Here is a 14,284-nt window from a genome sequence, read left to right as displayed (position 1 = left end):
TTCTACCCTGCCTTCAATAGTTAATGTGGTAAAACACCTTCAAGCTTTAAAATATTGAAGAACAGTTTTAGATTGCTCAATCCCATGCCCTTGAGACTGCTGTAGCCTTGCAGTGTCAATAGAAATAATCTCTGACTTTCCTGGACTTTTCTTAAGACCCTAAAAGTTTAGTTTCAGTCCTGATTAATTGGCTCAGGTGAAAGGGAATGATGATAAGCATTGCCTGAAGTGCTGGACCCACACATACTTCCAGGAGGTCTAGGTATGAGTGAAGAAACCCTGAGCTCCCTGTGCCTCCAGCCTCTGACACTGCTTTTCAGGAAACCAGCCACAACCAGCAGCACTGGCAAGCTCTGAACAACAAGGAATTTCTAGTGGGAGTGAGGGGGAGAGATAGGGAAGTTATGGCTACAGGCAAGTGCTATTTCATTACTCCACAAACAGCTGAATTTTGGAGCCAACCCACTCTCCAAGACTCTGTCCTTACTTGTCCATCACAGCTCATGACTGCTGTTGCACTGCAGACCTACCACAGCCCACAGCTGTGCTGGGAGTGCCAGCTTCTCACTTCTGCTCTAGCTGGGAACTACACACCTCCTAAAATGTGCTAAAAGATCAACAACAGCAACAAAGAGAAGTTCTGCTGACAAGCACCACAGTCTCCATTTCACACCAGGGGAAACTGAGGAAGAGAGATTTGTTTGCCTGAAATCACAGAAGTCTGTGCCAGGTTGGAGGTGAGGAAGAATCTCTTTCCTACAAGAGTGGTCAGGGATTGGAACAGGCTGCCCAGCGATGTGGTGGAGTCACCATCCCTGGAGGTGGTCAGAAAGCATGTAAGCATGGCACTTGAGGACATGGTGGTGTTGGGTTGGTGGCTGGACTTGATCTTAGAGGATTTTACTAACCAAAAGCTGGAACCAGGCTCTGTGCTTTGACTCAGAGGAGTCAAAGCACATCCTATCCTCAGGAAGGTTCTACCTGCATCCTGTGGGGTGCCTTCAGTCACTAACCAAATCACCTCTGATACCAGAGAAAACACAAGGAGCAGTGGTGGAACGAAGTGAAAATCCTCAATCCAGCACTGTCAGGGTGGGTTTTACCTTCTCCAGAAGATCTACATCACCCCATGGCAGTGTTGGAGATAAGTTGATCATCCCAGCATGAGAGGACAACGAGGTGGCTGCTTTCATGGAGATGAGCAAGGTGTTGGTAGGAGCAAGAAGCTCTCCCATGCCAAGTGTTCCACTGGAGAGCCAGGGAGGAGAGCAGAAGCAAGAGATCAGAACCAGCTGGACCTGCAAGGAGGTTCATGGAAGAAGTGCAGCTGAACAAGGTAGAAAGTTGGGAAAAGGGAAGAGGTCCACACTCAACAAGCTTCTGCAAAGAGTTTCACCAACCATTTGGAATGAACATTTTGAGTTTCCATTTAAAGTTAGACTGGGAGAGACAGCAAAGAGTAAGAAACAATGCAGAGAGATAAAGAAGGGCTTGGAGAAGATATTTTAAATACTAGGAAAGCTAATAAATGCAAATGAAGTTTGGTGCAGATAAGCAGAGAATGATGAGGCTGAAGCAAAGAACAGAAAGGAGGAACTGACTGCTTGGTACCAATCAGCTCCACTGTAATGACCAAGAACAACATCTGGGGAATTATTGTGAATGAAATCCCTGAAGCCTTCAGCCCAGGGAGGAACTGATTGAAATAAGCACAGTGATAGGCTTCATTAGACCACCAGAGGAGAATGCTCAGCTTCCACACCCTGCCAAGGGTAGGAGTGAAGTGCACCAAAGCAAAAGGATTAAACCCCAACTGGAAAAAGCAGCACTAACCTCCTAGAGCAAGATGGATTTCTGCCCTTGGCTTCTGTCTGGAGTCTGAATCTTCTCAATTGCTCTGCTCCTTTTGTTACTATAATGCCCTCTTTTATTATTTCTCTTCCTTCTATTATTTTTTAATCCAGCCTATAAAACTTTATGAGAACTTAGCTGAGAGAGGACAGCATCTTCACAATCACCCTAATCTATTTTGTGGGTCAGGCAGATTTTAAAAGCATAAATCCAAACTCTGCATTGGATGTCTGCCTGGACTACCAGATGACCTCAGAGGAAAAGTTAAAAGCAATATGCCTGCAGTGTAGCAACCTTCAGAGCCTGCCAGCAGAGCCTGGGATGTGGCAGAGAGGAAGCACACTGGGCAGAAGGAGAGACAGCCTTGCACTGACAAAGTCTGGTGTGGAGGTAATTCAAGAGCTCTGCAGAGAGGAAACTCATCGCTCTAGCAAGCCCCTTTGCCCAGTCATCTCTCACAATAAAGCCTCCAAGGCTGACTGGGCAGCTCCTGACCACCACTGCCGACTTCTGGGACAACCTGATGGCTCTTCAATCCCTCATCCTCACTGCTGACTCTAAGAACAAGGCAGAGGAGAAGAAAGGACAGAGTGTGGCAGCCTGAAAAATCCTTTCTCTCAGTGCTGTAAGGGTAGCACACAGAGCAAACAAGCAGGGTGGCCTTTAAAGGTCCCTTCCAACCCACTGCATTCCATGATTCTAGGATCTTCTCATTCTATGCTCCCAGGACTTTCTGGAGCCCCTAAATAAAATGCAGTTGTTTGAGTGGGGCACTTTGTTTCCATTTAGTTTGTCAGGTTCTCTTTCAAGCTCATGTAAACTTTTAGCACACACAATCTTGTGGCAAGAATTTCCATGGGACTACCCAAAACAAGATCATTATCCTAGCTGAGGCCTTTCTAGCGAGGAGCAGGACAGGAGATAAGGTTTTCCTCCTTTTTTACCTCAAGAAGTAGCGAGTTCCAGAGCTTGACCTTCAGCTAACTCTTCACCTTCCCACATTTACTTAGGATGCACCCAAAGTGAAAAAGAAGAAAACCAGAAGGCTTTAGGCACTCTGTTGTGGTGACATTTTTGCTCCACAGCTTTCCTGCTCTGTTGAGAAACAAACCAACCCTTTCCTTTTGGGCATCATCATCACCTTCAGCAGGTATGGCTGCAGAGTGATTTCTTGCTGCTCCTTGTATCTCCTGCTGGCCAAGTCGATTCTGGTTTTCATGCAGAAGAGTAACAAGCAACCAAAATGGCAGTGATGTGATCAGGGCTCCAGCTGCTGAGCTTCAGCTGCAGCTCCCTTCATTGCCTGGCAATGTATTAAAAAGGCCTCCTCTGGTCTGTTCCTGCAGACAGCTGTGTTCATAATTGCACTTTCCAGGGCACATTGATTCTCGTCCTCTTCTAATCCTCCTATTTTGGTCAGTCCAGTGTAGGAAAGCTTAAACAGAACATTTTCAGACAGTCACAAAGGTTACAAGAACCTATTTACCACAAAATGAGGCTTCACTTGCAGGACTGCAAGCATCCTCTGGCCTCAGCAGGGATCCAGTCTTTATTAGGACCCCTCAAAACAGCTGTGCCTCAAATCAGGAGCTCTCAAGGTTGGGTCTCTCTGTCTCAGCAAGGCTACTTTGCTCTCCTCTGCTGGCACAACAGAGCCTCAAACCTGGGGTAAGTGCTGCCTGGGCATCTCTGAAGGGCACAAAGGCTCCACAGACAACTCCAGCACTTTGCCCAGATGTTCCCAACACAGCTGCACAGAGCTGCTGCCTTTAACCCTTTGAGTCCTTGTGGGGAGATCCCAAAGGGCAGAGAAATGCCACAGGAAATTTTGCATCACCACCAAACCACCCAAAACATCTGCAAAATGTGCCTGGCCCAGGCTCAGCTGTGGCTCTGCAGCAACAAGGGCAGCTGGCAGACATCAGAGCAAGCCCAGAGGTAGGGGTGGAAGCAAATGTTGGAAGGGGCTAATATCCCACCTTCAGCACCTCTCAAACACAGCTCTGTCTTTGGGTCGTTGGCTTTGTGACCTTCTTCACCCTGCAACAGAACAAAACAGAACAAACCAGAAGCCACAAACACACACACACTAAACAACCCAAACAAGCCCAGCCCCAAAAGACCACAAACAACTAAACCAAGCAAAACAATACAAACCCAACCCACACATACCCAAACCAAGACACAAAACAAGCACAAACCACAAAGCAAACACAAAGAGCCACCGAAACCAACCCAGCAAACAACGAATCCTAAAACAAAACCAAAGAAACAAGGAGAGAGAGAAAAAAATAACCCAAACAAAATCCCCAAACTGAAAGGAGGAGCTGGTAAAAGAGAAGCATTTGCAAAGCACACCTTTAATAGCATCTCCTGAGCATACCCAGCTGAGCTCAGATGCAAAACTGCTCTTTGCTAAGCTGCATGGAAGCATCATAAGCTCTCATTTTATCTCTGCTCTCTAGATTTATTGTGCTGCTGCTCTCTCAAACCTCCACTCCAAAAAGCATCCCCATTACAGACCTCCTCCCTTTCTCAGGGGTTTTAGCTCCTCTCACTGTGTGCAGGATGCTGTAGCTTGGCATCCAAAGCCCTCACTCCAGATGTGAGGTTTATCTTATTTATCTTTTTTTTTTTTTCCCAAAGAAGCTCAAATGAGTTCTGCAGTTTCTGATTTACAGACACATAAAAAGTGTAAGATTTACACTTTAAAGAGCTGGGAAGGGTGTCTGAGAGCCAGAAATGATTGAAACTAGGGGAGAATGAACCGAACCATCCTGGGTTTTAATCCTGGAATCATCTCTTTGAAAGGCAAAATATTTTTGCTGAGATCTCATCTTCTGGGCAGCTAGCCCTTTAAATATAGCAAAGGCTAAATGGATTCCACTTGCATTAAAGGGGCTTGGGGGTAATAGGGAAGGAACAGAGACTTTTGCCTGTGATACTTGGGAGGAGGAAACAGTTTTGGTGTTTGTAGTTATGGCTCAAGGACTCCTAAGGCATGGCCACAGGAACAAATATAATTTAGAATAGAATAGAATAAACCAGGTTGGAAGAGACCTTCAAGATCAAGTCCAACCTATCATCCAGCACCATCTAATCAACTAAACCATGGCACCAAGCACCCCATCAAGTCTCCTCCTAAACACCTCCAGTGATGGTGACTCCATCACCTCCCTGGGCAGCACATCCCAATGGCCAATCTCTCTTTCTATGAAGAACTTCTTCCTAAGCTCCAGCCTAAACCTCCCCTGGCACATCTTGAGACTGTGTCCCCTTGTTCTGGTACTGCTTGCCTGGGAGAAGAGACCAACCCCCTCCTGGCTACAACCTCCCTTCATGTAGTTGTAGACAGCAATAAGGTCTTCCCTGAGCTTCCTCTTCTCCAGGCTAAGCAACCCCAGCTCCCTCAGCCTCTCCTCACAGGGCTGTGCTCCAAACCCACATACAAACAACAGTCAAATGGGATGCTGGCAAAGCTGGCACTGCATGCAAAAGCTTCTGACCACAAAGGAGCATGGCTGGTGGCTGATCCCTTAGAAATGTAGCTGCTAAAAGCTGTCCACACACTCTAGAGCAGGTCTCTGAGTGTGGTCTGAGCCCAGGGAACTGTTCCAGGTTGCCCAAATGAAGCAAATTCAGTTGCTCCTGGTTTTTAGGGAAGAATTCTAGGGAAGAAAGCGTTGTGGTATTACAGCACCAAACAGTAGCCTTTGCTCTACAGCTTCACTTTTCCAAGCATCAAAATCAAACCACTTGGACACAGAATCATTTCAAACTAAGTTAGGGAGCTCAGTGCTCTCTGCTGGGCTTGCTGCACTGAGCAAGCTCAGCTGTGAGCAGAGACTCTGCCTCCAGAGCAATGAACCCTGCAGTGACACACAAGCACTATTTACTTCACTCATCAACTGCCACACTTGAGAACACCAACAAAATGTTTCAGCATTCTCTTTAATCCAACTCAGATCTACAGAAGCAGAAACCTGGTTTGAAGGAGGCCTCACACCCCACATCACCATGAGACTGTAAAGCAGAGGGGGTGTGAGATATGCTACACTGACGTTGCTACCGAGCTGGAGAGACCTGCAATGCAGTAAATGTTTGATAGGAAATGAAAGGCTGGGAAGGTTTTCATTTCCCTTACAAGGACTGGGAGCATCTCCTACTTCAACATACTTTATATAAACAACTCCTCCTTCCAGGCTTGGTGGGGGGAGGGAAACAAACAACAAACCAAGCAGAGTTTACTACTAAATGACTACTATCTGCAAGTGGCAATTCCAGCTAGCAGCCTGTCATTTGTCAGGGACACAGAGCAGAATGCTCTTGGACTGCACCCAGTTAATCCTAGCCCAGTTTATCTTGTGTGCATGCCTGCACAGCCCAGAGGTGTGAGCAGCAGCAAATCTTGAGGCACATGTGCTGCTGCCTTGCTCAGCAGCTTTTGAGGCATCTCTTTTAAGCCCTTTAGTAAGCATTGCATCCAGTTCTGGGCTCCCCAGTTCAAGAGGGACAGGGATCTGCTGGAGAGTCTCCAGAGGGCTACAGGGAGGATTAAGGGACTGGAGCACTGCCTGATGAGGAAAGGCTGAGAGCCCTGGGGCTGTTTAGTGTGGAGAGAAGAAGACTGAGAGTGGATTTAATAAATGCTTATCAATATCTGAGGGCTGGGGGTCAAGAGGGAGAGGACAGGCTCTGCACAGCTGCACCCTGGGATAGGACAAGGGGCAATGGATATAAACTACAGCAAGGAGGTTCCACCTCAACATGAGGTGAGGGTCACAGAGCACTGGAGCAGGCTGCCCAGAGAGGTTGTGGAGTCTCCCATCTGGAGACTCATCTGGATGCATTCCTGTGTGACCTGCACTAGGTTAGTCCTGCTCTGTCAGGGGATTGGACTGGATGACCTCCAGAGGCCCCTTCCAACCCCTAGCATCCTGTGATAAAGTGTTCTTCCAAGGTTTGCTGACTATAGCTTGGACCTTTGAACTCTGGGACAACTGCAGCTTTATGGGAACCTCAGCTCACATTCAGCAGTTTGGAGAGAGGCAATGAGAGAGGAAGAGAGATTTTCCTAAACAAATGAGTTTTGATATTGGCAATAGTCGACTTTATGCTTTAATGCCTCATGGTGGAACATTAAAGTGCTTTTAAAAGAGAGAATGTCAGCATTTGTGGTTAGTCACCATCCACAACACATTATTTGAAGGAAAATATTACCCACTAATGGCAGCACAGTGGAAATTGCTCCCTGGATAGAACCGGTTTACAGCAAGTAGGAAACAACTTGGGGGTTGGGAGGTTTGCTAATAGTTTTACCTACTCTTTGCAACTTCTCACATTCTTCTTTGCCTTTCCTGCAAAGCTGACTCCTTAATAGGACAGAGCCTTTATCAGGGTGTGTTAGTTATTCATGTGGCTCCCGTGAGCTGCGGAAATAAATCACTGCGAGCTGCAAAGCTCTCCCAGAGCCCATGAAAAACACTCCCCTGCAACTGCTGCATTACCTACAATTATTGTATTCATTTCCAGCTTTGCTTCTCACTTACCATCTCGGCCCCTTGTCCTAGCACAAGGTATAATTTGTCTTCTCAGAATCACCCAGCCCAGTCAAAGGTTAAATTTCCCCGGGAAAGCGACTGGTAATGATGTAGTTCATCTTTAGTCAGTGTAAGTGCACTATGCCTGCACTTTTGTATTAGCAGGCAAATGCTCCCTAGGATAGCATGGGTCCAGAGCTAAACCTGGCAGCTGCACCTTCCCCTCCACCAGCAGACACTGCTGAATGCCAACCTTTCATCCAAGTTTGTTTTCCGAGTCAGATTTAACTGTTTCGTTCTCTTGCACGCCACAGAAGCTGCGCTGATGCCTTGTCTTTTCTTTCCCCCTTCATCATATCTTTCATCTGACCCATCTCAAGTGGCTTTTGAGGAATTAAGGTATTAACCCAAAATGGTTAACATGTGACCAAATGAGATTTCTTCCCCTGCTTTTGATCTGTGTGAGTTTCTGCTCCCTGGGTGGCTGGTATCCAAAGGTGGGATTTTTCTCTTTTTTCCCCACAGCCACCCACAGAAGTCTCTTCAAAGCTGTGTTCCCCCTGACTCACTTTGAACTGCCAACACACAGGATGACCTTCATCAGGTGCTGATATTTGCAGAGAGTGATGCCCTTTCCGATTTCCACCCCCAGCCCTCTTCCTCGGGAGCCTGGAGAACAACACTGAGGCAGAAGCACCTGGCAGCTCTCTGAGAGCCTCTCTCTTCTGTTGACAGAGGGCAAGGAGTCAAGGCAGGAAGTGGAGGTCAAGGGAGATGCCTGCTCACCCATAGAACTCATGGGAGCTGAGGGGGGAATCTGAGCAAGCAGCAAGATTTTTGTCTCTCTGAGTGCCTGAAGGGAAGGAAAAATTAAATGCTGTTTTTCACCCAGTAAAATCACAAATGTGCTTAACCCACACTCACTTCAAGCTGCTTTAGGCAAGAATATCCCATAGTCTGGGCAGATACCTGTCATCCTGAGCTGCCAGTTCACATTCCAGCTGAGCACCCTTTTGACTATTCAGAAGACAGGTTTGTGGGTTCAAGCCTAGCAAATATCAGCCTTGATGCTTACAGAAATTGACACATCTTCTGCCAGCTCCCTGGATGGCTGCTCCAGGTGCTAGCCAAGAGCACAAACAACAACAGAGCTTCTCTCTTTTAGCTTGTGACAAGGACAAACCAAACTAACTCACCTGAGCATCCCTCTGGCTCAGGAGCACAGGCAGGCTCAACCCTCCTCTCACATCACAAACTCCTTTCTCCAGAACCTGTAGGCAGCTCAAGGCTGAGCCCAAACAGATCACCTCTGCAGTGGGAAGAACAAACTAATAGTCCACCAGTGACAGGAGGAGCAAGATCCTGAGCCCTTCCAATACATTCTCCTCACCTAGCAGGTACAGGCTGTTAGCTGTCTGCATAAGTTATCCCCACAATCTGTAAAGCAAGGAGGCTCTGCTCAGCCTTCCCTCCCTGAATATATTGAAGCAGTAGGACATAACTCAGCTGCTGCAGATTAAAACTGTAATTCAGAGGCCCAAGTACCTCACAGGTGAATTAAACCTGTGTTTGAGGTTTGTGTCTTAAGCATTTCAGCTGAAAGGGAATGAGAAAGTTGTATTAGTTGGTTTTTAGTGTTTTCCACAGACCTCCCTATCATAGTCAAAAGCAAATGGCTTGCATGAGCTGCATGTGTAGACAGGAGTTATAAAAGGGCTGTGCCAAGAGCTGTTATGGTGATGCAGATGCAATAAGAAGACTGCTCTGTGAAAGTGCTTTCTGTGCAGCAGCTCATTCAGAGGCTGGAGGATTTTTTTGGTTCATGCTCCCAAATGTGCACAAGACAAAGTCAATTGTTTCAATGGCTGTGGAGAGCCATTCTGCACTTTGGTCATACTCTTTCCTTACCTCTCCTCGCAATATAAGTAGCCCAGGAGCCAGCAGTCTGCCCTCGCAGCCAAGGCGGCCAACGGTTTCCAGGGGTGCATGAAGAGTGTGGCCAGCAGGTCAAGGGAGGTTCTCCTTCCCCTCTGTTCTGCCCTGCTGAGGCCACATCTGGACTTTGTGTACAGTTCTGGGCTCCCTGTTCAAGAGGGACTGGGAACTACTAGGGAGAGCCCAACAGAGGGCCACGGAGATGATGAAGGGACAAGAAGATGAAGCAAATCCACACACTTCTTTACACTTTCCTTTGGAGCACCATCATTGCAAGTTACCTGTCCCATCAACTCTCATTTTCTATTGGCTAACTTCACACTCCCTAGGGGCACACTGGGTTCCACCAGGGGCTGTGCAAAGTAATAAAACAAGCTAAGGTGACAGGACCCAGCTCCTGTCACTGCCCAAAGCATGAGAAGCCCCCTCACCCATGAGAAGTCAGCTGTTAAACACCACTGTTGCAACCCAGTAGCATTTCCACCTACATTTTGCAACGATGCAGGCACCATTCCCTGCTGAAGCTCTTTCTGTCTCCTGCTGCTGAGCCCTTCAAGGTGCCAGAACCCTTCCATGTGCCAGCTCAATGCATCCTGCTAAGACCCAGCACACCTTCAGCTTCACAAGGCCATACAACAATCCAAGCTTTGCTCTCTGCTACTTGACCCAGACATTCTTAACTACAAAACACTCCAATCTGCAACCCAAGATCCTGAGAGGACCTCCTGCTTCAGGGACAAAAGGCAGAAGCTGAGATCATCACAGAGTGAGTGGGGTGCTTCAACACTTGCTCTGTCATCAGTAGCTTCACACTTCGGCTGCTGCCAGCAGGCTTGCAGGATGCAGCTTGCTGGATGTCTAAAGACAGCAATGATGGCATGCCAGCTGTTTGAGAGGGAAAGGAAAGCAGCAAGCCTAACCTCCAGGGCCCAGCTCTGTACAGGGCCATTGGATGGCTGGGAAGCAGCAGGGAACCAGATACCAAATCCTGCAGACTCCAGCTCGATCGAGGGGCCCTGTGGGATGCCAGCAGTTTGCAACAGAAACGATCATCAGGTGGGGTGGGGGAAATGCACAGACAATTGACTGAAGCAACATTTGTGCCCAGATAACCCTCCCAGCTCTCAACTAACACTTCAAGGAGGCGTCAAAGGAGTAATAGAGCCACCAATAACAATTACATCACTTGTCATCCCGTAAGATCTTGGTGTTTTGCAGGCTGCAGGGTTGCTCATCCATTGCTGAGTTACAGCTGGCTGCAACAGCCATTTTGCAGCACTGCACAATAGCTGTTATGAAGGAAATGAGGAATAAACTTCTTCTATTGATCCAACAATGGGAATCTTCAATAGTCAGGATGTAACTGCCTGAGCTGAAGTAGAGGAAGGTTGCAAAATGCCTGGGGGGATGAGCATTAACAAAGTACAAACAAAGTTAGCAAAGTGAGCCTTGAAACAGTTGAGAAAGCTCTCTGAAAAGTTACAGAGGACACAGCCAGCTCTGATTGCCCACATCTGGGTGCGAGGAAGAAGGGAATCTCAGCTCTGCCCAACTATCCCATCCTCCTTCCCCCACAAATACAGCATCCTTTCCAGCCCAAAGCCCCACTCCCCACGGTCTTGTCACAGGAGTAAACAGCGACTCTGTATGCAAACAATAATTAACTTGGTCTGAAAATACAGAGTGAGGAAGGAAGATAAGGAAGGCATCTTTCCAAAACAGCCTTCTTCACGCTCTCTGTGGGGAATTACACTACTTACAGCCTCTTAGGGTAACAGTCCTCCCTCATTCTGACTCCCAGAGAAGCCCTGGCTTTCTTGCAGAACAGCAACACATCCCAGGAACACCTAGGACTGGCCTTGCACAGTGTCTGATTTGTTCCAAAACAAAAGATCCAAAAGCAGCTTCTAGGGGAGACTTTTACTCTACAGCCTGTTCTGTTGCCCAGGAAAGTCAGGAGAAGGTTTTCTTTCCTTCTCTTCTAGAGCTGTTACTTATCCCTTTCAAATGCAGAAAGTCTGCAGAAGCATGTCTAGGATAATCTGCAAAATATTTGGCAAGCAAGGAGAGAAAAGAGAGAAAGAAGAAGAGGGGAAAGAAAGGGAGAGAAGAGGGGAAAGGAAGGGAGAGAAGAGGGGAAAGGAAGGGAGAGAAGAGGGGAAAGGAAGGGAGAGAAGAGGGGAAAGGAAGGGAGAGAAGAGGGGAAAGGAAGGGAGAGAAGAGGGGAAAGGAAGGGAGAGAAGAGGGGAAAGGAAGGGAGAGAAAGAAGAGGGGAAAGAAGCAGAGAGAAAGGAAAGGCAGCCTCTGAGGCTGGGGAGGAAGAGGGAACACATCCAAGAGCTGGCATGTCCTAGGTTAACAGCAAGCAGTGGCTCAGGCTTTTTGCCCATTGAGCTGCTAGCTTATGACATTGCTTTTATCCTCTTTCAAGTAAAGCTGGTTTACTGCACACATCTGAGAGGTGTCTGCAGCCCTGGCTCCACAGCAAACAGCTGGTGGGGACTGCTGCATTCAGCACCTGCACACAGCACCTCTCTGTGGAGACTGCTTCCCCAGTTTGCCCTGGGTACCTCTCTGATAGGCAGCAGCAGCAGCAATGCCTTCCCCAAGCACTCAAGTTTTCCCTGGAGCCTGCTGATCAGAGTCTTTTCCTACCATACCTGAGACCCAGCCATAAAGAGGAAATATGGTCTTAGGGCAACATAAGCAGAACCACATGCTCCTCAAAGCCAGGATGGTAAGAACTCCTCCGGAATAGGTGAAAAAAAATACAGATGTGGTGTAGGGCAGCTGTTAACTCTCATATTTCAAGGTGCTCTTCTTTGTGGGGAAATAGAATCTAAAGAGAGCAGAAGACTATTTTAAGATAAGTGTCCTTAGGTGTGCTGCCTGAATTCAGTCAAGATTTAGGTAAGTCTCTGCTCAGAACATAAACACAGCAGCTTGGGCAACAAAATGAAAAGCCAATAACCTAAAAAAGAAGGCAATGACAAAGCAAGTTAGACCAAGGTCAAAGCCCCCCACCTCCCACAGACAGCACTCTGTTGAAGAAGGACTAACAGACAAACACTAAAGTCATTAGAGGAAAGGGGAACTGAGCTAATGATCATCTAATGCTGCTCATTAAAGCAATACTGGATGATCCCCCACTCCCAGCAGCTTCTCATACCCATGTACAAGCACTGGGCTCCATTGTATTGAACTAAGAAGAAAAAGAAAACCCCAAAAGGTTTTTTGTAGCAAGTAGGTATTGAAGGCACATAGTGGAGCTAGGGTCAGAGTCTCTAGGTATAATTTCATCATGATTTTCAGAGTTTGTGACTGGTGAGCACTGAACATCATTTGCAACACAGAGAATCTCCTAGCTGTGTGTGTATGACAGCCAGCAACTCTGGTTTGCTCCAGCTGCCAGAGGAACTCAGTAGGATGGCAAGACAGGAGAGCAAGCAGACACCTGAGGCACCCAGGAGTCTACTTGAGCAAGCAGACTCCTCAAAGGCTGTCTCCAAGGAGCAGACAACAGAATGAAACCCCAGGTGAAAATACAGACACTACATCTGGACACTTCCAGATGTCCCTGCTGAGCTCATCTGCTCTGTGAGGCACCACACAGATGCACAAAGGGTGTCTCCTTCCCTCAGAAGTTTATAGTCTCACTCTAATAGCAGGGACCTGCGTGCAGAGACACAAAGTGATTTACTGAGGTTACAGAGGGGGTCAGTGGCAGAGGTAGACATCAAATGGGAGGCTCAGCAGTCTCTGTGTAATGTCTGTCCACTGAACTTTGCTGGCTGTTAAACACAAAGACGCACGAGCAAGCAAAAGCCCCTGGTGAACTCACATCAAACCAGTCCAGGCTGAGTAACAAAGAAACCTTGATACTGGAGTCAAGAGAGACACAGAAGCAGAAACAAACCCTGCAGTCCAGCACGGCCAGGCAGGGCCAGGGAGGGGTTTCTGTGAATGACAATAAGGAGAAGATTTTCTTCAGGCTTTTTGCACACCCACATACACACAAAGCCCACACGTGTAGTGAACACACTGGCCTCTTGGACAGCATAGATTTAAGGGTGGATGTCCTGAGGGTGGAGCTGGGCTCTTCCCCGTGGTGCCCAGGGATAGGAAAAGGGGCAATGAGTATAAACAAGAACACATGAGGCTTCACCTGAACTTAAGGAGAAACTTCTTTCCTGTGCTGAAGCCCTGGAGCAGGCTACCCGGAGAGGTAGTGGAGTCTCCTTCTCTAGAGGCTTTCAAAACCTGCCTGGATGTGTTCCTGTGCAACCTGCTTTAGGCAAACCTGCTCTAGCAGGAGGGAGTTGGACTGGATGATGTCCAGAGCTCCCTTCCAAGCCTGAGCAGCCTGTGATTCCATGAAAACATCCCTGTTATTCCACACTCAGGACACTGAGCACTTCTTCCCTGAAGCTACTCTCCCCTTTCAGAAGACAGCTGGTAGCAGAGACCCCTGTGCAAGCCTTGCCCACGTGCGTGCAAACCAGCAGCGCTCCTCCGGGCTTCCGTCTTCTTTCCGGCGCACAGCATTTGTAGACCAAGGTGTTTTCATCAGCTGGGCAGCACCAGGGTTCAGTCTCCTTTTAGCAGGGGTTAGAAATGTGACTAGACAGCAACAATTGCTTTTTAATCTAAGCAAACTGATCTGTCAGAGCCAATCAGCACAGTGAAGCCATCCCAGGAGAATCTTAATAATCTGGCTGAATCACTCGGCGACGGATGAAGCTCGGTAGCTGAACTCTTGGCACAGAATGTCACAAGCACTTAAGGCAGCAAGGACATCCAGCTGCAAACACCTGCCTCAGCCTCACACACCTTTCTCTGGGAGAATTTCTGCTTGCCTGTTAGAAAGAATGCATGGGAGGAAAAAGTCCAGCTGATTAATTAATAGATGGATAAACGTGAACTGGGGAAAGAGGAAAGAGATGAAGCTATTTCATTCT

Source organism: Dryobates pubescens, chromosome 28 (assembly GCF_014839835.1).
Source record: "Dryobates pubescens isolate bDryPub1 chromosome 28, bDryPub1.pri, whole genome shotgun sequence".
In the NCBI taxonomy this organism is placed as follows: Eukaryota; Metazoa; Chordata; class Aves; order Piciformes; family Picidae; genus Dryobates; species Dryobates pubescens.
This window is presented reverse-complemented; position numbering follows the sequence as displayed.